We start from the raw sequence: 24,237 nt of genomic DNA on the forward strand, positions 1-24,237 counted from the left end.
TGAAATTTGAGGAAGGATCTAGTTCTCCCAGCCTTACTGTAGAGAACAAAACTATTGTACAGAGCCAATTGAATTAAATATACAGACACCTTCTTATACCAGCGTCTGGTTCTGCGGGAAACTAAATACGGAGACAACATCTGGTCATTGAGGTCCACCCCTCCCATGTGGAGGTTATAGTCGTGGACTGAGAGGGGCTTTTCAATGACACGGGTTGCTCGCTCAATTTGTATTGTCGTGTCTGCGTGAATGGAGGAGAGCATGTAAACGTCACGCTTGTCTCTCCATTTCACCGCGAGCAGTTCTTCGTTACACAGTGCGGCCCTCTGCCCCCTTGCAAGACGGGTGGTAACGAGCCGTTGGGGGAAGCCCGCGCAACTAGTTCGCGCGGTACCACAGGCGCCAATCCGTTCTAGAAACAAATGCCTAAAGAGGGCCACACTTGTGTAAAAATTGTCCACATAAAGATGGTACCCCTTGCCGAATAAGGGTGACACCAAGTCCCAAACTGTCTTCCCACTGCTCCCCAGGTAGTCAGGGCAACCGACCGGCTCCAGGGTCTGATCTTTTCCCTCATAGATCCGAAATTTGTGGGTATAGCCTGTGGCCCTTTCACAGAGCTTATACAATTTGACCCCATACCGGGCGCGCTTGCTTGGGATGTATTGTTTGAAGCCAAGGCGCCCGGTAAAATGTATCAGGGACTCGTCTACGCAGATGTTTTGCTCTGGGGTATAAATATCTGCAAATTTCTGGTTGAAATGGTCTATGAGGGGCCGAATTTTGTGGAGCCGGTCAAAAGCAGGGTGGCCCCTGGGACGGGAGGCGGTGTTGTCACTAAAGTGCAGGAAAGACAGGATGGCCTCAAAACGTGCCCTGGACATAGCAGCAGAGAACATGGGCATGTGATGAATCGGGTTCGTGGACCAATATGACCGCAATTCATGCTTTTTTGTCAGGCCCATGTTGAGGAGGAGGCCCAGAAAAGTTTTAATTTCGGAAACTTGGACTGGTTTCCACCGGAAAGGCTGGGCATAAAAGCTTCCCGGGTTAGCGTGATAAATTGTGTGGCATATCTGTTTGTTTCGGCCACAACTATGTCTAAAAGCTCCGCAGTCAAGAACAGCTCAAAAAATCCCAGGGCCGAACCGATCTGAGCTGTCTCAACCCGAACTCCAGACTGGGCAGTGAAAGGGAAAACTACAGGTGCGGCTGAAGTTGGGGACTGCCAATCAGGGTTTGCCAGCACCTCTGGGATTCTAGGGGCTCTACGGGCACGTCTTTGCGGTGGCTGCGACGGGGTCACTACTGCACGTGCCACCGTACCAGCTTCAACTGCCCTTCTGGTGCTCGCTACTTCACCAGGTTGTACGGCAGTGCTGGTACTAGGTCCAGGGAGGGCTGGGCTGCTGGTGTATGCCTCACCACGTAATCCGACAGCTGCTCTTGAAGCGGATCCTGCGCAACCTGTGGTCTAGCGACACGGGGCCGGGTACGCCTGGTGGTATCAGGGACCTCAGCCTCCTCGTCCGAACTTTGGGTCAGAGAGCCACTGCTTTCTACAGGTTCGTATTCTGACCCGCTGGATTCATCAGATGAGGGTTCCCACTCCTCATCCGACTGGGTCAGAAGCCTGTAGGCCTCTTCAGAGGAATACCCACTGTTAGACATGTGGGCAACTAAATTTAGGGGTATTCCCTGAGACTACCCAAGAAAAAAAAAGCAAGCCTGTCTTACAAAGGGGAGGCTAGCGAAGTACCGGAGGCCGCTGAGGTTGATAAAAAATATCAAAACTGATTTTTTTATCGTCGCAGTGCGTGTAAAGTGAATGTGCAGCGATCAAAAAAAAAAATTTTTTTTGTCACTGCGGTGGGGCGGGTGTGGGCGAACGCACGTGTGGGCGACCGATCAGGCCTGATCGGGCAAACACTGCGTTTTGGGTGGAGGGCGAACTAAAGTGACACTAGTACTATTATAGATCTGACCGTGATCAGTTTTGATCACTTCCAGATACTATAAAAGTACAAATGCTGATTAGCGATATGCTAATCAGCGAATAACGGACTGCGGTGCGGTGGGCTGGGCGCTAACTGATCGCTAACTACCTAACCAAGGGGCCTAAACTATACCTAAAACCTAACGGTCAATACCAGTGAAAAAAAAAAGTGACAGTTTACACTGATCACTTTTTTCCTTTCACTAGTGATTGACAAAGGGGTGATCAAAGGGTTAATTGGGGTTCAGGGGGGTGATCTGGGGCTAAAGTGTGCTGTTTGGTGTACTCACTGTGAAGCCTGCTCCTCTGCTGGATCCAACCGACGAAAAGAACCAGCAGAGGAGCAGGCAGCCATATAACAGATCATATTTACAAATATGATCTGATATATGGCTCTGCGATTGGCTTTTTTGAAAATCATCAGCTTGCCAGCCGCGATCATTGGCTGGCAAGCTGATGACGAAATGGTCCTCTTTGAAATTCCGGCCCGAACTGCGCATGCGCCGGCAGCATAGCGCATCATCTCGCGTCTCGCGAGATGACGCGTATATGCGTCGTTGTGCGCAGCGCTGCCGCCTCCGGACCGCACATCTGCGTTAGGCGGTCCGGAGGCGGTTAAAGAGAAAGTTGCAACTAGACGCACCATTCTTTCTGCAGTGGATTCTATATATGATCCATTGGGATTCTTGGCCCCAGTAATCCTCAAAGCAAAAGAAATACTACAAGAATTATGCAGACAGAAGTTGGGATGGGACGAGCCCATACCTGAAAATTTGAGGCCAAGGTGGGAGAGTTGGGTAAGAGACTTGCAAAACTTAAGAGATGTTCGGATACCCAGATGTTTTGTACCTCATCATGACTTTGGAAAGTACAAGAAAATAGAACTTCATCACTTTTCAGATGCCATTAGTTATGGTTATGGTCAATGCTCCTAAATCAGAGTGATAGGAGAAGAAAAGATACACTGTGCCCTGGTTATGGGGAAGGACAGATTTGCACCTACCAGTATTCAGACAATACCAATACTTGAACTGACAGCAGCTGTTGTTTAAGCATCAGTAAGCAAGTTTCTGAGAGAAGAACTGGAATTAAAAATAGATAAAGAATATTTTTCAACAGACTCACAAGTTGTCCTAGGATACATAAACAATGAAGCTTGAAGATTCCATATCTTTGTCACCAACAGAGTTGAGAAAATTCGGGAAATAACAAGTCCAGAACATTGGCATCACATTGACACAAAGCATAACCCAGCAGATCATGCTTCAAGACGCCTGAATGTGACAGAATTGAAAAATTCTAATTGGTTCACAGGCCCAGAGTTCCTTTGGGAAAAGGAAATCACGCCCAGTAAAGGTTACACAAAATTGTCTATGGGTGATCCAGAAGTAAAAGTTGTACAAACATTGAGCACTGCTGCCAAGTTTCAAGATGACACTTGGCAAAGGAAATCAGAAAGAAGGAATGGTTGAATGTGGAGGAAAGAATGAAAGCTGAAGAAACAGTCATAAGACTCATTCAACAGCGATTCTACAGTGAAGAATTGAAGAGAGTTTGTCAAGAACCTAAAAGGCTTCCAAACATTCACCCATTGTACAAGCTTAATTTTGTTCTGCAGGATGATATAATGAAGGTTGGAGGGAGACTGGAAAATGCTTTGTTACCTAGCAGAGTGAAGCATCCCGCAATTCTACCCAAAAATTTTACCTTCACTAGATTACTACCACAACAAATCCTTGCACCAGGGAAGAAGCTTTACCCAAAGCTGTTTGAGAGAGGGTGGTTACTGGATAGTGAAAGGAAGCAAAGTTATAACAAAGTATGTAAGTAAATATGTAGTCTGCAGAAAGGCACGTAGACCTACCGAAGAACAAAGAATGGCAGATTTACTGGCAGATTGTGTAAACCCATTACCACCATTTCTTTATAGCAGAATGGATTGTTTTGGCCCATTTATCACCAAACAGAACGGCAAGGAGTACAAGCGATATGGACTAATATTTATATGTCTGAGTTCTAGAGCAATTCGCCTGGAAATGTTAGAGGATATGTCAACTGACGCATTCATCAATGCCTTGAGATGCTTCATAGCCATTATAGGTACTGTCAGAGCTTAGATCTGACCAAGGATCTAATTTTGTCAGAGCAAAGAATGAGTTGAAGAAAGCTCTAAAATAGATCGATAAAGAAAAAGTAACAGTATTTGTTAGAGAAACAGTGTGATTTTCACAGAACTGTAAGAAATGTGTTAAGTTCAGTGTTGAAAAGGAATGCCAGAAGAATAGATGATGCTTCACTTAGCACCCTATTCTATGAAGTAATGTCTATTGTTAACAGTCGTCCACTTACAGTTGATAACATCAAGTTTGGACCCTTTAACCATCTACTTCACCTTAAGTCTGATTACATACAGCCACCACCTGGCAAGTTCACCAAAGAGGATTTATATGCTAAAAGCAGATGACGAAGAGTTCAATATCTATCAGATCAGTTTTGGAATAGATGGAGAAAAGAGTACTTAGCCAATCTTATGCTAAGAAGTAAATTGCAAACACCCAGAAGAAATGTCCAAGTTGGTGACATAGTGTTAGTGAAAGAAGAAGATTTACCTAGAAATCAATGGAAATTGGCCAAAGTTCTAGAAGTTCAAAATGATGAAGACAAACTAGTAAGAATAGTGTTGTTACAAATAGGAGACTCAAAACTTGACGGGATCACGATCCCCTGCCCGCCTCCTCTTGAAAATTCGTTGGTGGCCAGTGGTTATACCAGAGTGTCAGCACATTGCTGACACTCTGGTATAAACGGCTGACATCTGTGCAGATGTCAGCCGTTTAACCCTTTCCATACCGTGGTCCGTACGGACCGCTGTATGGAAAAGGTTAACTGTCAGGGTCAGGGAGCTCCCTCCCTCTCCCATCGGGGGGGCTGCTGTGTCTTTGCAGCCCCCCGATAGAGAGGGAGAGAGCCCCCAGACAGCCCCTGTCCTTACCCTTCCCCGTCTGCGAAGTTGTGGCAGACGGGGAAGTTTCCCATGGCAACAGGACGCCTTCTCAGGCATCCTGCTGTCCATGGTGCTGAACAGATCTGTGCTAAAGGCATAGATCTGTTCAGACAAAGTAAGTAAAATACAGTACAGTACCCTATAAAGTGTACTGTACTGTATTATACAGACATCAGACCCACTGGATCTTCAAGAACCAAGTGGGTCTGGGTCAAAAAAATGTAAAAAATAAGAAAAAAGTTAAGATAAAAAAAACATTTATCACTGAATAAAAAAAATAAAAAATACACTACACATATTAGGTATCGCCGCTCCGTAACGACCTGATCTATTAAACGGTCATGTTACTTTCCCCGCACGGTGAACGCCAAAAAAATGAAAAAATAAAAACTATGAGAAAATTGAAATTTTGCCCACCTTACTTCCCCAAAAAGGTAATAAAAGTGATAAAAAGTTGCATGTACGCCAAAATAGTACCAATCCAACCATCATCTCATCCAGCAAAAATCATACCCTACCCAAGATAATCGCCCAAAAACTGAAAAAACTATGGCTCTTAGACTATGGAAACACTAAAACATGATTTTTTTTGTTTCAAAAATGAAATCATTGTGTAAAACGTACATAAATATATATGTATACATATTAGGTATCGCTGCGTCTGTATCGACCAGCTCTACACATGACATCACATCACATGACCTAACCCCTCAGGTGACCACCGCAAAAAAATAAAAATAAAAACGTTGTAAAAAAAGCCATTTTTTGTCATCTTACTTCACAAAAAGTGTAATAGCAAGCGATCAAAAAGTCATATGCACCTCAAAATAGTGTCAATCAAACCGTCATCTCATCCCGCAAAAAATGATAATCACCCAAAAACTGAAAAAACTATGGCTCTTAGACTATGGAGATACTAAAACATTTTTTGGGTTTTAAAAATGAAGTCATTGTATAAAACTTACATAAATAAAAAAAAATTGTATACATATTAGGTATCACCGCGTCCATGACAACCTGCTCTATAAAATTACCACATGACCTAACCTGTCAGATGAATGTTGTAAATAACAAAAAAGTGCCAAAAAAGCTATTTCTTGTTACCTTGCCGCACAAAAAGTGTAATATAGAGCAACCAAAAATCATATGTACCCTAAACTAGTACCAACAAAACTGCCACCCTATCCTGTAGTTTCTAAAATGGGGTCACTTTTTTGGAGTTTCTACATCAGGGGTGCATCAGGAGGCTTCAAATGGGACATGGTGTAAAAAAAAAAAACAGTCCAGCAAAATCTGCCTTCCAAAAACCGTATGGCATTCCTTTCCTTCTGTGCCCTGCCGTGTGCCCGTACAGCAGTTTACGACCATATATAGGGTGTTTCTGTAAACTACAGAATCAGGGCCATAAATAATGAGTTTTGTTTGGCTGTTAACCCTTGCTTTGTAACTGGAAAAAAAATATTAAAATGGAAAATCTGCCAAAAAAGTGAAATTTTGAAATTGTATCTCTATTTTCCATTAAATCTTGTGCAACACCTAAAGGGTTAACAAAGTTTGTAAAATCAGTTTTCAATACCTTGAGGGGTGTAGTTTTTTAGATGGGGTCACTTTTTTGGAGTTTCTACTCTAGGGGTGCATCAGGGGGGCTTCAAATGGAACATAGTGTCAAAAAAACAGTCCAGCAAAATCTGGCTTCCAAAAACCATACGGCGCACCTTTCCCTCTACGCCCTACTGTGTGCCCGTACAGTAGTTTACAGCCACATATAGGGTGTTTCTGTAAACGGCAGAGTAAGGGCAATAAAGATACAGTCTTGTTTGGCTGTTAACCCTTGCTTTGTTAGTGGAAAAAATGGGTTAAAATTGAAAATTAGGCAAAAAAATGAAATTCTCAAATTTCATCCCCATTTGCCAATAACTCTTGTGCAACACCTAAAGGGTTAACGAAGTTTGTAAAATCAGTTTTGAATACCTTGAGGGGTGTAGTTTATAGAATGGGGTTATTTTTGGGCGGTTTCTATAATGTAGCCTCGCAAAGTGACTTCAGACCTGTAATGGTCCCTAAAAATTGGGTTTTTGTAAATTTCAGAAAAAATTTCAAGATTTGCTTCTAAACTTCTAAGCCTTGTAACATCCCTAAAAAATAAAATATCATTCCCAAAATAATTCAAACATAAGGTAGACATATGGGGAATGTAAAGTCATCACAATTGTTGGGGGTATTACTATGTATTACAGAAGTAGAGAAACTTAAACTTAGAAATTTGCTAATTTTTCCAAATTTTTTGTAAATTAGGTATTTTTTATGCAAAGAAATTATAATTTTTTACTTCATTTTACCAGTTTCATGAAGTACAATATGTGACGAAAAAACAATCTCAGAATGGCCTGGATAAGTCAAAGTGTTTTAAAGTTATGAGCACTTAAAATGACACTGGTCAGATTTGCAAAAAATGGCCAAGTCCTTAAGGTGAAATAGGTCTGAGTCCTTAAGGTGTTAATATTCGGATCACATAATAAAAATCAGTGAAGACTAATAGTAAGCAGAAATGTTGAAGAACTAAACTATTGAGTTTATTAAATAATGATTCAGAATATAGTGACTTAAGATTGGGCATATAAAATTGAGCAACCCTTATACAATATCTAATAGAAACTGGTGCTTTAAACTAGAAATTAGAGAATTGACTGTAAAAAAAAATCTAATTTGTTTTGAATTTCACAAAAAGTTGGCTTCCCAAAGAATCTGAATCTTTTGTGATTCGAGACGCTCATAATGGGGTCTGCTATTTTAAAGATCAGAAGACAGTCAAAGGGGCAGGAAAGATAAAGAAGTAAAATCACATGACCATGGGAGATGCCCCTGTATGAAAGACTTGCCCATAATGCTTCAGAAGTCAGCTTTAGCCAAACAGACTAGAAACTATACTTGTATACTTGTGTATGGCTGCGTAATAGGTACTATATAAGATCCCAACCAGAAAATTCATATTCACTTTTGAGCTGTCTTAGGGAGAGAGCACCTTAATCAGTGTGAGGAGACTTATAGGCCATACATGCTCCTCTGGAATTATGGGAGGGAAGGGATGCAAATGAGCTCTTAACAAGCTCTGCCTCTAATGCCACCAGATGCCACTAGAGGCAGAGAGTGTTAAGAGCTCATTTGCATCCCTTCCCTCCCAGAATTCCATACGTCACTAAAGATTTTATTACATATAAGGCAACAGTGAAGGCTGAATAAATTTAGTTTTTTGACCGAAATACGCCACTAAAAATTTTACCGCATATAACTACAGCACTGAACGCTGAATAAAATTTGTTTTTGGAGCGAAATACGTTAACTGCAGAGCTGAGTGCTGAATAAAATTAGTTTTTCAACAGAAATAGGTCAATAAAGATTTTACCACATACAACTGCAGCGCTGAACAAATTTTGTTTTTCTACCAAAATATGTCAATAGAGACTTTGCCACATATAACTGCAGCGATAAATGCTGAATAAAATTCGTTTTTCAACCAAAATACATCAATAAAGATTTTACCACATATAACTGCAGTGCTGAATACATTTTGTATTTCGACCAAAATATGTCAATAAAGACTTTACACATATAACTGCAGCGCTGAACGCTGAATACAATTTGTTTTTCAACCAAAATACATCAATAAAGATTTTACCACATATAACTGCAGTGCTGAATACATTTTGTATTTCGACCAAAATACGTCAATAAAGACTGCAGCGATGAACGCAGAATACATTTTTTTCTGCTATCGAAATACGTCACTAAAGGCTTGGGACTCTCCACCTCGGCTCGCCACAAGCCATCAGTTCTCTGAAAGGTGCAAAGTCCACCACTTGGAAAAAGAGGGACTGCAGCACCAGCAACTTGCACAGCAGCACGTTCAGCTTCTGCGCCATTGGATGCGTGCACGCATACTGTTGACTCTTGGCAATCGCTTCGGTGATCGATTGCTGACGGAATGAATGAAGAGGAGTAGGAGGAGCAGGAGCATCAGGACCAGCAGACGACAGACAGCTCCCTTCAGGTGTGGCGTGCCACTGGGTGATGCAGCGGTTAGTTCGACAGGCTGGACCACCACATCGGAGCTACAGTTCTCCCAGGCCACTTTATGGTGACGCTGAATATGTTGACACAGGGCTGTGGTGCCAACATTGGTACCCTGGCCACGCTTCACCTTCACCTTTTTTTACTGACAACACTATGCACTGACTGACTGCTGGTGCCGCTGCTTCCGTGAACCCGTGGACTTCTCCTTAATAAGGATACATTTTTATAAGAATACATTTTTCGTTTTCTACTGAGATACGCAACTAAAGGCTTTACCACATATAACTGAGGTACTCAACGCAGAATAAATTTATGGTTTTCTACCGAAACACATCACTAAAAGTTTTACCGCAAATATTACTGCAGCGCTGAATATTTTTAGTTTTTCAACCAAAATACGTCACTAAAGGTTTTGCCACATATAACTGCAAAAGTGAACGCTGAATATATTTTGTTTTTGTACTGAAATAATAACTGCAGAAGTGAAATGTATATATATATTTTTTATTCTGTACTGAATAGGCCACTAAACTCTTTCACCACAAATAAATGCAACAGTGAAGTGCGTATATATTTTTTCCAATTTGTAATGAAATAAGACACTGAACGCTTTCACAACATACAGTGGGATGCGAAAGTTTTGGCAACCTTGTTAATATTCATGATTTTCCTGTATAAATCGTCAGTTGTTACGATAAAAAATGTCAGTTAAATATATCATATAGGAGACACACACAGTGATATTTGAGAAGTGAAATGAAGTTTATTGGATTTACAGAAAGTGGGCTATAATTGTTTAAACAAAATTAGGCAGGTGCATAAATTTGGCCGCCACAAAAAAGAAATGAAATCAATATTTAGTAGATCCTCCTTTTGCAGAAATTACAGCCTCTAAACGCTTCCTGTAGGTTCCAATGAGAGTCTGGATTCTGGTTGAAGGTATTTTGGACTATTCCTCTTTACAAAACATCTTTAGTTCATTGAGGTTTGATGGCTTCCGAGCATGGACAGCTCTCTTTAAGTCACACCACAGATTTTAAATTATATTCAGGTCTGGGGACTGAGATGGCCATTCCAGAACGTTGTACTTGTTCCTCTGCATAAATGCCTTAGTGGATTTTGAGCAGTGTTTAGGGTCGTTGTCTTGTTGAAAGATCCAGCACAGCTTCAGCTTTGTCACTGATTCCTGGACATTGGTCTCCAGAATCTGCTGATACTGAGTGTAATCCATGCGTTCCTCAACTTTGACAAGATTCCCAGTCACTGCACTGGCCACACAGCCCCACAGCATGATGGAACCACCACCATATTTTACTGTAGGTAGCAGGTGTTTTTCTTAGAATGCTGTGTTCTTTTTCCTCCATGCATAACGCCCCTTGTTATGGCCAAATATCTCAATTTCAGTTTCATCAGTCCACAGCACCTTATTCCAAAATGAAGCTGGCTTGTCCAAATGTGCTTTAGCCCACCTCAAGCGGCACTTTTTGTGCTGTGGGCAGAGAAAAGGCTTCCTCTGCATCACTCTCGCATACAGCATCTCCTTGTGTAAAGTGCGTTGAATGGTTGAACGATGCACAGTGACTCCATCTGCAGCAAGATGATGTTGTAGGTCTTTGGAGCTGGTCTGTGGGTGGACTCTGACTGTTCTCACCATTCGTCGCTTCTGTCTACCTAAGATTTTTCTTGGTCTGCCACTTCGAGTCTTAACTTGAACTGAGCCTGTGGTCTTCCATTTCCTCAATATGTTCCTAACTGTGGAAACAGACAGCTGAAATCTCTGAGACAGCTTTCTGTATCCTTCCCCTAAAACATGATGGTGAACAATCTTTGTCTTCAGGTCATTTGAGAGTTGTTTTGAGACCCCCATGTTGCTATTCTTTAGAGAAAATTAAAAGAGGAGGGAAACTTACAATTGACCCCCTTAAATACTCTTTCTCATAATTATATTCACCTGTGTATGTAGGTCAGGGGTCACTGAGCTTACCAAGCCAATTTGAGTTCCAATAATTAAATCGAAAGGTTTTGGAATCAATAAAATGACAACAGTGCCCAAATTTATGCACCTGCCTAATTTTGTTTAAACAATTATAGCACACTTTCTGTAAATCCAATAAACTTTATTTCACTTCTCAAATATCACTGTGTGTGTCTCCTATATGATATATTTAACTGACATTTTTTATCGTAACAACCACCGATTTATAAAGGAAAATCATGACGATTAACAAGGATGCCCAAACTTTTGCATCCCACTGTATAACTGCAGAAGTGAAATGCATATATATTTTTTGTTTTGCACTGAAATAGGCCACTAAACTCTTTCACCACAAATAAATGCAACAGTGAAGTGCGTATATTTTTTCCTTTTTGTACTGAAATTGGACACTGAACGCTTTCACCACATATAACTGCAGAAGTGAAATGCGTATATATTTTTACTTTTTGTACTGAAATAGGCCACTAAACTCTTTCACCACAAATAAATGCAACAGTGAAGTGCGCATATTTTTTTTATTTTTGTACTGAAATAGGACACTGAACTCTTTCACCACTGTGACATAGCAAGGGGTTTTGTTTGGGAAAGCAGGTATTTTCCTCTCAACATAGGTGGTCGGGCTGATTTCCAGCCAGGTGAGATCAAATATTGGACCGGAGTTTAAGTGCTGGTCTGGGTTTTGGCAGCACCTGGCTGTCCTTTAAATAGGCATCTGGTCTCAGAATCAGAGTCTCTGTCTTGGGATCTGAGGCATGGTGCCATACTAGAGGGCTGAGAACCGCATGCGGGGAATCAGGCCTCCTAAAGCCTGTTGTGGACGCTGAAAGAACCTGCTAACAAGGTGACTGTTTTTGTGCTTTGGACTTTCCTTTGTGTGAACAAACACTAAGACTGTCAATGTTGCTTAGTATTTTTCCTGTGTGAATAAACACTGAAGTTTTGTTTTACAAACTGTTTCCTTTGCCTCTGTTCTGCATCCGCTTACCCTGCCTACCAGAGTGAATCCTCACAATTGGTGGAGGATACGGGCACTTGGATTGAAGCTGGCGTAAACGGCGAAATAGTTTTTTCGGGTATGACTGGATGTCCTGGATAAAACCAGCTAAATTTAAACCTGTGTCACGTGACAAAATGGAGGCTGTAATAAAAGTTCTCGTGGAGGCTAATCAACACCAGCAAGAAACAAACCAGCTGCTGTTACAACACGTGATGACTTTACAGAAGGCAGGAGCGTCCCAGAGTGTCCATGATGTCCAGAAAGCGATCCCCAAGATGACACCATCAGATGACATCGAGACTTATCTGGCGATATATAAGAAGGTGGCAACAAGGGAGAATCTACCCCAAGATCAGTGGGCTGAAGTCGTCACTCCGTTCCTGACATCAGATATCCATCAGGTGTATTTCAACTTGCCGGACGACCAAGTGGCCAAATACCAGAGAGTCAAGGGTGAGATTCTGGCAAGACTGGGGGTGAATGTGTTGGTCCAGGCCCAGCGGGTGCATCAGTGGGGGTTTAAGCCGGCTGAGCTCGTAAGACCCCAGTATTATAACTTTCCTAATCTCTTGCAAAAGTGGCTACAGCCTGACATGCTGAGCCCTACTGCTATGATGGACCATCTGGTGGCTGATATGTTCTGGAGGGCTTTGCCATCCCCTCTCCAGCAATGGATTGGCCAGGTCTCTAAAGGTAATGCTCTTGAGATGGTTGACCTGGTGGAGCCTTACGAGGCTACCGGGAATCTACAGGGGGGTTCTTTTTGGAGGGGGGTAGTCAAAACTCGTACGCTCCACCCCAGACCAGGCGATTTGAACCCACCCAGGATGTGCACCCCGGTGGACTCAGCTCCAATAGTCTTCTGGCGGTGTTGGGAGCCTGGCCATGTTTTTTATTTATTTTTATTTTTTTATGCTATGATAAATGACACACAATGCCCTCTTTCTTCTATCTGCGCTATCACTTTGTTGATTATCTATAGAGTACACCATCAGTACGGCCTTTTTGGCTAGTACTCCCATGTAACCATATAAGTGACCGTGCATGCGCTTCTGCACTCCAGTCCTGCGTTCCATTGGAGACCGGAATCTCTTTGAAACTAGGCTTTCATTTGTGCTCCATTGAAACCGGAAGTTCTGGCCCCAAGCGCCTCAAGTGACCGGGGCAGGGACGCCGTTTTTTTCACTGAAGCGCTAGAACAAGGAGCATTTCCTTTCCCTATGAAACCACTGTGCCTATGCTGAATAGGTTTGCAAAGGTTTGAGGTCACATCCTAGCCATTAGTAGTTACCCCTTTCCTGAACCGCAAGTGATGTCACTTCCGGTGAGAGGCCTCCGAATCACAATACATTTTCACATTATGTTGGTGCATGTTTTATGTATTTATGTAGTATATTTTACATGTCTATTAGCTGCATTTCTCTGTTTTATCTCTTTTTTATTTTGTTGTCACTATATTCAGTTATGTCTCCAGCTATACGTCACTTCCGGTACGCTCCACTTTGGAACGCGAACCGGAAGTGATATCACTCCCGGCGAGAGGCCTCCGAATCACAATGCATTTTCACATTATGTTGGTGCATGTTTTATGTAATATATTTTACATGTTTATAAGCCGCATCTTTCTTTCTTATTTATATTTCTTACCTTGTTTTTATCATATCCATTTATGTTTCCAACTATACGTCACTTCCGGTGCGCTCCAGGCTGCAGCGCAAACCGGAAGTGACGACATGCAACTGATGTTGTGCATGTTCGTTGGCGCTCTTTTTTAGCTTTAAATACTGTATGTCACATTGTACACTCCATGCTCCTGATGAGGGGGATATATAAAACACCGAAATGCGTTGAGCCACTCTTTACCCACACCCTCTGCTGGAATAAAGGATTTTGACAAAAAGTACTGCGTTTGGACTGCCGTCAATCCTAAGATCTTCACAAAGTGACCCAGGTGCAGGAGGAAGCACGGCGGGTGTCTTGAGCTTTATCCCACCCTGCTCCTCCTGGGTGAAGTGAGTCACTTACATTGTTTTATACCTTATGTTTTTATATTATATGTCCTTTTTATATTCAGTAATATTACTTCTCCTGAACCTTCACTACAGTTTACCGGTTGCCACTAAGACGTTTATATAGAGGTATCCTTTGGCGCCACTATAAGGGATTTTTTTTCCTTTTTTTCTTTTTTGGATCCATTAATCCATTTTTCTCCTCTCATTAATGTACGAGCTGTCTGTCCAAATCTGGTGGAACCTATGGACAAGAACTATTGCTTCCGCCAGTCGTTATATGCTAGGAAGCTATGTGCAGCGGGTGCCCCAGAGACTCTGAATCACCTGTGCCAGGTGGAGGTGGGAGACACTCCAGCGGAGGCTCTGTTGGACTCAAGGAGTCTGGTGACCCTGGTAAGGGCTCTCTTGGTACGGACCTGTGAGTATACTGTCCGGAAAGTTGGGGTCATGTGTATTCATGGTGACTTAGACTACCCCACTGCTATGGTGTCTCTATCCACGGTTACCCCACGAGGTGGCTGTCGCCACCAATCTACACTAGGACCTTATAATAGGGAGAGACTTCCCGGGCTTCCCGGCACTGTGGCCTACTACGAGAGTGACTGATACCCATGTGACAGGGGTAACCCTAGAAGAGTGGCCCAGCTCAGGTGAGAGACCAAAACCCTGGGAACCTGAGTCTGAAAGGCCAGCCGTAGGGGTGACCACCACTTCGGTGGAAGAGGGGGAGACAACCCCGCTAAATGTGATGGTGGGAGACATGGAGGACTTGCTGCCGGGTCCTGAGCTGGCAGACCTCAATGTCTCCGGGATAATTTTGGTACCGCCAAACACCGGGACCCAACCCTATCCCGAGCCTGGGAAACTGTATTAATAGTAGTTGGTGAACCACAACAACCATGGGCAGAGTCGGTGTTCGCCCATTTTGTGGTTCATCAGGAGATGTTGTACCGGGTAAACCAGTTGCGAGGTGAATCCATTGAACAGTTGGTGGTGCCCCAGGCTTTTTTGCAAACTCGTGTTAGAGTTAGCCCACCAACATGTTATCGGGGGTCATCTGGGAATGCAGAAGACACAGGATCAGATACTACAACGGTTTTACTGGTCCAGTGTGTTTAGGGAGGTAGAAGAAGTCTGTAAATCTTGCCCGACCTGCCAGGCAAATAGCCCCCAACACCTTTTTCGCAGCCCCTTGGTACCTCTCCCGATCATTGAGGTGCCGTTTGAGTGAATCACTATGGACCTCGTAGGCCCAGTACCGAAGTCCGCTAGAGGACACAAACACATCTTGGTCATCCTGGACTACGCCACTCGGTATCCAGAGGCGGTGCCACTGCGACATACATCAGCGAAGCTTATAGCTAAGGAGCTAATAGAGATGTTCTCCCGAGTGGGGATACCTAAAGAGGTTCTGACTGACCAGGGGACCCCTTTTATGTCCAAGGTCATGAGGGAACTCTGTAAGTTGCTGCATATCAGACACTTACGGACGTCTGGTAGAAAGGTTTAACAAAACTCAGAAAAACTATGTTAAAAAGAGTGGTGTCTAAAGATTGGAAGGATTGGGAACTTCTTCTGCCCTATCTCATGTTCGCAGTGCGAGAGGTACCCCAGGCTTCTACTGGGTTCTCGCCCTTCGAATTGCTATATGGCAGACATCCTCGTGGTCTGTTGGATATGGCCAAAGAGGCGTGGGAGCAGCAACCCACTCCGCATAAAAGTGTCCTGGAGTATGTTGTCAAGATGCAACAGCGGATAGAGACCATTTTACCTCTTGTCAGGGAGCCTATGGAGGCCGCTCAGCGAGCCCAGAGTCAGATCTATAATCGACAGGCTCGGATCCGGATATTTAACCCTGGTGACCGGGTTTTAGTTCTGGTACTGACTGTGTACAGTAAGTTCCTGGATAGATGGCAGGGGCCCTACAAGGTACTCGAGAAAATTGGAGAGGTAAATTACAAGGTACACCAGCCAGAGCGGCAGAAGCCAGAGCAGGTTTATCATGTTAATTTACTCAAACTTTGGAAAGATAGGGAGACCTATACTGAGAACAGGTTTTCTAGGGAAAGAGGTTCCGGATCCTGTGTTTGATGCAAGGGAGGCGGTTGCCACAGTAAAAATTGCTGACAGCCTCTCCTCTAAACAGGCTCAGGAGACCAGGGATTTCATTAGTCGGAACATGAATGTGTTCTCGGACCTCCCTGGATGCACTTTCGCAATCCAACATGACATTGTCACTGAGCCTCAGGCAAAAGTCCGGTTAAAGCCATACCAGGTAGCCGAGGCTCGGCGACAAGCCATCTCGGAGGAAGTGCAGCTCATGCTGCGGCTAGACATCATCGAGGAGTCTAAAAATGAGTGGGCCAGTCCTATAGTCTTATAACCCAAGCCGGACGGGACGTTACAGTTTTGTAATGATTTTCGTAAGCTGAACTAATTATCTAAATTCGATGCATATTCCATGCCTCGGGTGGATGAGCTTATTGAAAGGTTAGGTCTTCAGCAAAGGGTACTGGCAAGTACCCTTGACGGAGGTTGCCAAAGAGAAAAATGCCTTCATGACACCAGAGGGGCTGTACCAATATAAAGTGTTACCGTAAGGTCTGTATTTTCAACATCTAATGGACATTGTGCTTTGTCCACATCGGCGATATGCCTTGGCTTATCTGGATGATATTGTCATTCAAAGCACCGACTGGGAAAGTCACCTGCCCAAAGTACAGGCTGTAGTGGACTCCCTTCGAAAAGCTGGTCTAACAGCTAACCCCATAAAATGTGAGATAGGGTAAGAGGAGACCAAAGACCTAGCGTATGTCATTGGGTGCTGAGTCATCAAACCTCAAGTAAGCAAAATAGAGCGATAAGGAATTGGCTCCGACCTGTCACCTCTCAGCAAGTAAGGTCATTCCTGGGAATGGTGGGCTATTATATGAGGTTCGTTCCCCATTTTGCCACTTTAGCAGCTCCCTTGACAGGGCTCTTGAAGGGACGGAAGTCTGTAATGGTTTGCTGGAATGACCAGGCGGAAGAGGCTTTCTCCGCTTTGAAGTTGGCCCTGTGTGGGTTCCCGCTTTTGGTGACGCCCGACTTCAAAAGAGAGTTTATAGTACAGACCGATGCCTCCAAAGTAGGCCTCGGTGCTGTACTGTCTCACGAAGCCAACGGGGAGGAGCATCCCATTGTCTTCCTCAGCCATAAGCTCACTCCAGCAGAGACCCGGTACAGTATAGTGGAGAGAGAGTGCCTGGCCATCAAGTGGGCACTCGAGTCTCTCCGCTATTATCTGTTGGGGAGAAAGTTCCGTCTGGTGACTGACCCCTCCCCTCTCAAGTGGATGAGCCAGGCCAAAGAGAGGAATGCTCGGGTCACCAGATGATTCTTGTCTTTGCAAAACTTTAAGTTTACAGTAGAACACAGGGCAGGCCGGTTACAGGGAAACGCGAATGCCCTGTCCCGGGTACACTGTCTGGCATGTGTTCACCCCCTCAGGGTTAAACAAAGGTGGTGGGGGTATGTGACATAGCAAGGGGTTTTGTTTGGGAAGGCAGATATTTTCCTCCCAACATGGGCAGCTGGGCTGATTTCCAGCCAGGTAAGATCAAATATCGGACCGGAGTTTAAGTGCTGGTCCGGGTTTTGGCAGCACCCGGCTGTCCTTTAAATACGCAGCTGGGCTCAGAATCAGAGTCTCTGTCTTTGGATCTGAGGCATGTTGCCGTACTAGAGTACTAAGAGCCGCATGCGGGGAAAAGGCCCCCTAAAGCCTGTTGCGGCCGCTGAAAGAACCTGCTAACAAGGTGACTGTTTTTGTGCTTTGGACTTTCCTTTGTGTCAACAAAGGAAGAGACTGTCAATGTTGCTTTGTTTTTTTCCTGTGTGAATAAACACTGAAGTTTTGTTTTACAAACTGTTTCTTTTGCCTCTGTTCTGCGTCTGCCTACCCTGCCTACCAGAGCGAATCCTCACACAACATATAACTGTAGAAGTGAAATGCGTATATATTTTTCCTTTTTTTTTTACTGAAATAGGCGACTAAACTCTTTCAACACAAATAAACGCAATAGTGAAGTGCGTATATTTTTTAACTTTTTGAACTGAAATAGGACACTGAACGCTTTCACCACATATAACTGCAGAAGTGAAATGTGTATATATTTTTCATTTTGTACTGAAATAGGCCACTAAACTCTTTCACCACAAATAAATGTAATAGTGAAGTGCGTATATTTTTTTCCTTTTTGTACTGAAATAGGACACTGAACACTTTTACCACATATAACTGCAGAAGTGAAATGTGTATATATTTTTCGTTCTGTACTGAAATAGGCCACTAAACTCTTTCACCACAAATAACTGCAGAAGTAAAATACGTATATATTTTTCTTTTTCCACAGATATAAGCCACTAGAGGCTTTTCAACATAGCACTTGCACCACAATGACAAGAACAAATTGCTGGAATGCCAGAGCTGTATAATGGCTATTTGGATCCCCAAAAAATGTTTCCCTGCACTTGTAAATCACTTTTCTTTTTCACAATGAGATTTTTCTAGCACTGTCCCTACCGACTTCAGACGTCTCCCCCTGCATTAAGATGCTGTGAAATTATTCCTCACTATTGTTTCCCTGCAATTTAAATAATGTTTCCCTGCACTTATAAATGACTTTTTTTTTCACAATGAGATTTTCAGTATAACTCTCCCTAGCACCTGCAATGTCTGTCCCTGCACTCAGAATGCTGTAAAATGGCTGTGGGTATTTATAGGGCTGTGACATCACAGGGCAGGCTGGCTGCTGATTGGCTGCATGCATGGCCTTATGGGTCAGCCCGCCTTTCCAGAGTTCCTTGCCCCATGTCCTCACACGTGTAGTCGCCATTGTAGCCGCCATTTTATGAAAAATTGCAATTCGTTACCATGAAGCCCAAGGAAATTCGCATTCGTTGCAAATCAAATTTTTCATGAAATTCGGATTGAATTCCACTTCGTCAGCTTCAATTCGCTCATCTCTAATTCTAATAATACAGAGGGGTGCCTTCATATATACTAATAATACAGAGGGGGACATTATATGTACTACCAATATGGCGGGGGGCATTATAGATGCTATCAATACAAAGAGGGCATGATACATATATTTTATGTACATAATCTGCTGACTGATTCCTTTAAATATAGGACCCTAAACTAATTTTAACAAATCCGCCCATCTCTACTTTACACCCTGCATAGCTTTAGTGCTCCACAAAATATTGCTTGCTAAATTACACTGCAACATTTCGCAAAGGTAGAATAAGAGAACATTCAAATTTTCTGATTTGCTTGCTATTGCACTAGCGCCCTTTCTGGAAAGTCAAAATTAAGATGACTCTAGGGTTCCAAAAAAAGAAATTGTAATAAAGATGTATGCTTAACTTGGCCTTGAGCATATTATTTGTTTATAATAGTAATGCATGGTTGTTGAAATATGACTTTGGTAGGTTATTGAGGCCAGAATAATATTTCAGTCTACATCCATGACTGAAGAAATGAACTTGCAGTTGGAATCTAGAAAGAGATTAAAACTGGTCTCTGCCACTTGTATGAGAGGTAATGTTATTTATAGTTTGCAGACAGGCTGTTACTCTAGAATATCTGCAGCGATCCTCAGGGTAATTGCCGGGAGGAAGGGAGTGATAATTGTGGTACTGATAGGAGTGGTGATGGATCATGGTGGCTCACTCCAATGGACTCTAGGGCTGTGCAGTGAATGAATGACGCACCTATTCTTCCTTTGGGGTACACTCTAGACCCTTTGGGGCTCCAGCCTGGTGTTAGGTGGGGTGCCTTATAATGTTAGATAGATGGGTGCAAGGCAGGAGGATAGAATGATAGCTAGTGGCTGGCAGATGGATCGTGGCATTAATGATCCTGTCTAATTACAATGAACAAAGTCTCTCTTTACTGAATAGGTGATATGAGTTGTATTGCATGCAGAGCAATAGTCACAGTTGCGAGGTATTTTACAGAGTAGTGTTTTCCCAATAGCTGTGTATAGGCAGCTGTAATGATGGTAGTTATACCCACTGAGTCTTACTCTAAGTACACTTAGAATGTTCCCAAATAATCACAGGCGTGCAATTCCATTCCTATTAACTCTTTCTGCGGGGTGTAGATCTTAGATCTGAATGGCCATTCCGTCTCATAGTCTGGTGGGCGCCAAAGCGATATACTTTTTCCACAAGCAGTAAAATCTTATTGCCTACGACTTGTGGTGCCTTATTGTCTTTCCTGGCATGGCCTTAAATGTGATTCTCAACCGCCAGAAAAATGTTCATTCTCTCTCCGTCCTGGATAGTCTCTAAATTAAGTTGATCTCTTGCTGTTTTCATAGTCTCAGGAATGAAGATTTCCTGGGTCAGGCATCTCTTAGGGCCTACATCTCAGGAGCTCACACATGCACGCATTCTCTCTAGTTGTAATGACTAGACACTCTCACTATGCTAGCTAGGGGGGCAGGCCAAGCCTGTCTCCCGACAACCTAACTAGGACTGCCAGAGTTAACTATTTGTTGCCAATACATAATCATTTGGAATACATAGTGCATAGAAAAGAGTGTTTTAACTTCTTAGCATTAAATTAACCCTATACAGTGATACACTGGGTCACTGCTTATCATCACTGCACTACATTAAGTTTGTGACCTGAGTCACGCAGACATGATACTATTTCTTCATTTTAGTTGTCTTTAGTAAGATATTATGGGGCAGCCATGTCAACTCATAGTTAAATATAGGTTTACATCAGTGAACATTCTTCCGTTTTCCGCTAAAAATGACTTTTATTTTTTTAAATGGACCGCACACAGATGACACCCATGTGCTGTTTTTATTGTGCACCCAATGACTTGAATTGGTAAATTTTACATGAACGTCGTACAAAAATAGTAAATACTGCGATTTTCTTAGTATAGACTGATAATTCATACAAAAAATAGGAGAAGTGAAATGGCCTATTGACTATAATCAGTCAGTGTTCAGATCATATGCTGTTCATTCTACACTTGGACAGTAGATGGCCTTTAATGTCACTCATCTGAATGAGCCTTAAGTAGTTTCTAACTGTATTGAATTGACTTGAAGTTTTTGTCTGAGTTTCTTTTAGGTATGTTTTACTAGTTTAGGCTATTACTTTTTTTTATAGGAAGCTGGATGTCTCTCCTTGTTTTGGATCAGTGCCTGCTTCCTGGCTGATCCGTGCCTCCCCAAGTGATTGCAGGTGAGCTGAGTCCTTTACTGCTGTTGAACTTTGTATGTTTTACTAGTTTAAATTAATAATTTCTGTATATTAATGTGAGCATGCAAGAAAAGATATACCAGTACTTTGCAAGTAGACTCTATACAATAAGTGACAATAAAAAAAACCTTACATGAGGAGGTAGACTTAAAAAGATTAGTGTCCCTTATGCTACATTCCATCTGAAAAATCTTTAATGTGCATCCTCAGGCAGAGGATCACTGAGCGGGGTATTTTATCACCTAGACTCCACCCTAGGACTAACCCACATGATAAATTAAGAATTACCTTAATTAATTCTTAGGGCTATATGAACCCTCTCTCACAGCTCACATATGTGTTTAAGGTCTCATGCACACAAAGGTATTTTCTTTTCGTGTCCGTTCAGTTTTTTTTTTTGCAGACCATATACAGAACCATTCTTTTCAATGGGTCCGCAAAAAAAACAGAAGGTACTCTGTGTGCATTCCATTTCTGTATGTCCGTATTTCCCTTGCGCAAAAAAATAGAACATGTCCTATTATTGTTACGGACAAGGATAGTACTGTTCTATCAGGGGCCAGCTGTTCCGTTCCACAAAATATGGAATGCACACGGACATCATCCATATTTTTTGCGGATCTGTTTTTTGCGGCCTGCAAAATACATATTGTCATGTGTATGTAGCCTTACTCTGATTCTGCAGTTTACAGAAACACCCCATATGTGGTCATAAACTACTGTAAGGGCACAAGGCAGGGCACAGAAGGAAAGGAGCGCCAGATGGTTTTGGAGGGTAGATTTTGCTGGACTGATTTTTGGACACCATGTCCCGTTTGAAGCCCCCCTGATGCACCCTAAAACTAGAAACTCCCCAAAAGTTACCCCCTTTTGGAAACTATGGTATATGGTGACAGTTTTTATTGGTACAATTTTGGGGTACATTTTTGAATGCTCAATTTGAGGCAAGGTAACAAAAAAATGGCTGTTCCGGCACCGTTATTCTTATTTTTTATTTTTTACAATGCTCATCTTACAGGTTTTATTAAGCGATATTTTATAGAGCAGGTTGTTATGGATGCGGCGATACCTAATATGTATAAAAGCATTCTAAAAAATCATGTTTTTGTGTCTCCATTTTATGAAAGCCATATTTATTTTTTTGGGGTGATTGTCTTATGTAGGGCCTCATTTTTTGCAGAATGAGGTGAAGGTTTGATTGGTATTATTTTGGTCTGTATTGGACTTTTTGATCGCCTGGCATTATGCTTTTTTATGTAAGGTGATAAAAAAAATAGCTTTTTTGCTACAGTTTAAATAAATTTTTTGAAGCATTCACCTTAGACTACATGCACACGACCGTATGTGTTTTGCGGTCCACAAATTGTGGATCCGCAAATAAAAACGGATGACATCCGTATGCCATCCGGGTTTTTTTTGGGATCCATTTCAACAATGCCTAAAACGGACAAGAATAGGACATGTTCTATTTTTTATTTTTTTTGCAGGGCTACGGAACGGACATACTGATATGGACAGCAAACAGTGTTTCTTATTTTGTAATTTTTGTCTTTTCTTGAATTTTGACGTTTTAGGGCATTTAGATCACCGGGGGCTCCTGTTCACACATGCACATCAGAAAGATAGACACATAGTGAGTGGAGCAGTGAACACAGGCCACCACCATAACAGCCAGATTGAGCTTGCAGGTGCATATGAGCTATTGTACTCTGTTGTCAAACAGTTAGACTGGCAGCCTAATTGTTCTGTTTTTCAGAGGGATTCTGACAGAATATGCAGTAGCCTCCCTGTCTCCATAATCACTATGTCTCCAGTGGTGGAATATCCAAAGATATTGAATCTGATGTTTCTCCTATAACACAGCTGCATCTCTACTGTGTATACGGGGTTAGTTTTTGTAATGTACAATACAGCTGCTGCCTTTACGTCATAAGCAAAAGTTAGTTTTAATAATGCATGGAGTACTGATTCATAATCTCCTAGCCTTGCAGTCGAGACCTTTGCCTATAGATATTTTGCACCCCTTGTACTTGTTTATGCCAGTGTCTGCTATTCTGTGGCCTGCAGGTTATCATTTCATGTTTTGGTGTTTAGATTTTTTTCATAGATGGCAAGACTTCCCGGCAGGGCATCTATAGAAGAAGCATAAGTCTACCCCTGGTTGCACAGTGTGTGCTATCAACCGCTTCCCAGTGTCCTGGCACTAGATACATGTAACATCTGCTTCTCCTTCAAAGAAATACTTTACTCCTTGGGGAGTAGAGAATTTATAAACAAAATCTGTGCATTAGGTGTTAGGTACTCTCTACCATTATCAGAAGATTACTCCTCCTTACTGATGTTTGCACAAATTGTGCTTTCAACCAGGAGGAAATATTTGGTACTAAAGCAGCAAGATGTAAATCCTGAATCACAGACGGCCAGTTCATCAGCAACCCAAGTCTTCCTTAAAATGCAATAATCAGGAAAATACTCCTCATGTTCTGACTCCTGTGGTTCTGAGATACTGAAGTTCTCATTCTGATGGTGCTGTTTAGAAGATACAGTGGCTTTTGCTCAATAAGAGAAAGGCCCCTTGAGGCACATTGAAGATTCAGAGACAATCTGAAACCCAACAACATTGGTTCCACAAAGGTGGTATTTGAACACCAGTAATTTCTGCTGAGCCACAAAAAATATGGGGCATATTTATTAAGACCGGTGTTTTAGATGACGGTCTTATCAAGCCCCCTTTGCTGGTGGTGGATCCGCTGACGTTCTGTAGAGGTGCTGGCTTCTACATAACTTCGGTGGATCCACCACCGCTTCTATATGTAAGACACCTAAAACAGGTGTAGAAAATGGTAAATGAGATGGGCCTTCTGGCAGTCCTCTTCCCCGCCCATGCC

Source organism: Bufo gargarizans, chromosome 3 (assembly GCF_014858855.1).
Source record: "Bufo gargarizans isolate SCDJY-AF-19 chromosome 3, ASM1485885v1, whole genome shotgun sequence".
Classification (NCBI taxonomy): domain Eukaryota; kingdom Metazoa; phylum Chordata; class Amphibia; order Anura; family Bufonidae; genus Bufo; species Bufo gargarizans.